Source organism: Drosophila ananassae, chromosome XL, assembly GCF_017639315.1.
Source record: "Drosophila ananassae strain 14024-0371.13 chromosome XL, ASM1763931v2, whole genome shotgun sequence".
Classification (NCBI taxonomy): Eukaryota; Metazoa; Arthropoda; class Insecta; order Diptera; family Drosophilidae; genus Drosophila; species Drosophila ananassae.
In genome coordinates this window covers 17,732,686-17,735,539 of record NC_057931.1, presented here as the reverse complement: position 1 = coordinate 17,735,539, position 2,854 = coordinate 17,732,686, and the positions used below count along the sequence as shown (strand labels likewise).

The following is a 2,854-nucleotide window of genomic DNA, read 5'->3' as shown; positions in this document are numbered from 1 at the left end:
TTGTGATGTTGTATATATATTTTCATTGTTCTTTAAATATTCCGTTATTTCTTTTTATTCTGTTTTGTTTTTTTTATTTATATATATATATATGTATTTTGTTCCTTTTATTTATACATTTAAATGTAAGTTCCGATCGCGGCCGTTGGAGCTAACGGTTGGCAATTTCCCAAGGAAATTAGATAAATTTCCTTTTTGTTTTGGCGGTAGTCCCTACATATTAAGGAGAGCTCTCTTAGGTAGGGATATAAATCCGGGCGGAAAGTGAGTTTATTATAATATTAGGATAATTGCCGTATGATGATGATTTAAGCGAAACAAAAGCGTCGGAATAAGAGAAAGTAAAAGATAAAGGATAAAAACTAATTAAGCATAATTTGTAAAGATTATTTAATAAATTGTGAAAGAAAGAATGAAGACTGAGTAGAGGATAAGTTGGGGGTTAGGATAATGGGAAAATAGGAGGGGATTAAGAGGAAAAAAAATAGGGGCGGACGCACGAAATGGCCAGCATTCCGCTACGGAAGGGAGGGCGGGCCCAACTACTCCATGTCAGCAGGAGTAGGATAGAGATCCCGTGTTAGTCATGTGAGGATGAGTGTTAGGAGTTGTCTCAGTATGATAGGATTTTGAAGTCTAACATGTGCTGTTTAGTATATGTTGGATGTTTATTATTGTTAGCGGTCTGTATGGAAAGGGTCAGGGAAACCACGGCCCTGGTTGAGCTAGCCGGAGCCAGACCCATGCCGATTGGCGGACCGTAGGACCAGGAGTAGGTCATAACAAGATGGCGCCCAATTTTTGAAACCAACGCTATAGCCTCCACAAGAGGAACCTCTACTTTCGTGGGTCCAGAAAGCTAAATAGAGAACCGCTCGAGAGGTCCTCAATTAGTAGGTTTCTGGACTGCTAAAGAAGACAGGAAATAGAGTCAATTTATGCCAGTACAAATCAAAGTTGAATTGGAATTCCATATGCGACATCGGGCCTGAATAGACCAAAGGCCGATTTTCGCAGCAAGGGGTAAACTGTGATATGTACTGTGATAAATATATAGGACTTAAAGTAGAAATAGATAAGAGTAGGAAAAGGATAAGATTAAAAGAAGAGCAAAATACAACGGCTGTGTCTTAAACTACAAAGGATACATATGCGTTGATAGATGAATAGGATAGAAAGATTTTTTTTTATATTTGTAGGGGTTCTGAACCAAAAACGGAAGTCCCAAACGGCTAAACACAAATAGCCTTTGCGTTGCTCCAAGAAGGACCAGAAGAAAAAACCCTACAAATAGAAAACAAAAATATTAAATATATATATATCTTAAGGCATCTTCACTAATAACCATCAATAAAATTGATGGTTAGTATAGTCGACAATGCCGCTACTAACACTCACCCGGAGATCCAGGAAAACACGGTTCAGACGGAAAGCCTCAATCCGGAACCCCAAACATTCTTCCTTATAGCCCCCAGATAGGAAACCAGATAGAGTTGTGTTACTGAGAGAATTTTTATAGAAGTCTATTAGTCCAAAATTTAAGGAGGGAGTTTTGTTTTTTTTGCAATTATTTATTGAGTTATGTCGACATTTATTAGTATAATTATTTATTCATTTGTTTATTTGGTTTAATAGTGTTCATTTATATTTTTTTTATCAATTATTTATTTATTTATTCATTTATTTAATAGGTTTATTTATTCATTTTGTTTATTTATTTATTTAGTTATTTGTCTATTTATTTATCTATTTGTTTATTTATTTATTTATTTTGGTTATCGGGGACTCATTCTGGTGGTACCGGCCAGTATTGAAATTAATTATTATAGTCAGTCAGCGCTTGCATATAAATAGATTGGATTATTCGTATTGGAACTTGAGTAAAATAAAAATAGGACTCTATGGGTGGACCAAGCCTATCGATGCTCGAAGAAGGGGAAAGAGATTTGGACATGGAAGGGGGAGCACAGGGCGGTAACGAGCATAGCAGAGAGACCACTCGACTCAGCGCACAACAAAGGGGGGCAATCCCGAGGAACCTCAGCATGGAACAAGCATTAACTCCATTCGGGACGTACTCTCATGTCCAATTAGATCCCATTCAGGAGCAGTATAGCCTGGAAAACGCAGAGGCCTATGCATCCTTCAATCGACGAGAGATGCAGGCACACATCCCAAGAGCAGTGTATAATTAGATGTAGATAATAAGTAGAATTTTATGAAGTCTAGTATAAGTTAGTTTAGGGCGGAGCGGGAGCGCAAGTGAAGCTCTCACTTGCGCTCTCCCATGAATTCGCCCCGCTTCGCCGCACTAGATAAGCTAGGCTTAAGGTTTTGTTAATATGAATATAACCGAATTTATAACGTCGAAGAGTGCACGCATTTTCGTTTCGTTCGTTTTTTTTTCGCAATATAATTTATTTCTACAGCCACCAATTTTTTCCTTTCGTTTTCGCGACGAGATCGATAATCTCGATAAACATTTTGGCGCCCCCGGGTGGACTGTAGTAAATAATTAAATATAAAAGCAACAAAAAATAGTGACAGTGACACATAAAATATATATAACAATATATATAACATATATATATCCGAAAAGAGTTGCTCGCGACGGTTGTGGTGGTGAATTCACAAATAAAAATTTAAGAATTCTCCGCGTCGCGAAATAAAACTTCTCCATAGCTGCTTCTGGAAGGATTCGTCGTCCCCATGCACTGCACCTGCATCAATTGTGAAAGGAAAGTGGCCGCAGGATTAAAGGATCCGAAAGCAGAACCCCAGGTATTTGTGCAAAAAATTGAAAGTTGAGATAAGACAAATTAAAATCCGTCTTGTGCTGGAATATTGCACCCTC

The 2,854-nt window shown here is 37.7% G+C and overlaps 1 long non-coding RNA gene across 1 annotated transcript; it reads right to left on the bottom strand.

The window, feature by feature from the left end:
* Positions 1 to 1,167: 1,167 nt before the first annotated feature.
* LOC116656424 lies at positions 1,168 to 1,449 on the bottom strand. Its single transcript, XR_004311384.2, has 2 exons — positions 1,399 to 1,449; positions 1,168 to 1,284 (listed from the first exon to the last, which is right to left on the bottom strand). It is a non-coding gene; the product is annotated as an uncharacterized LOC116656424 (long non-coding RNA).
* Between the last annotated feature and the right edge of the window lie 1,405 nt (positions 1,450 to 2,854).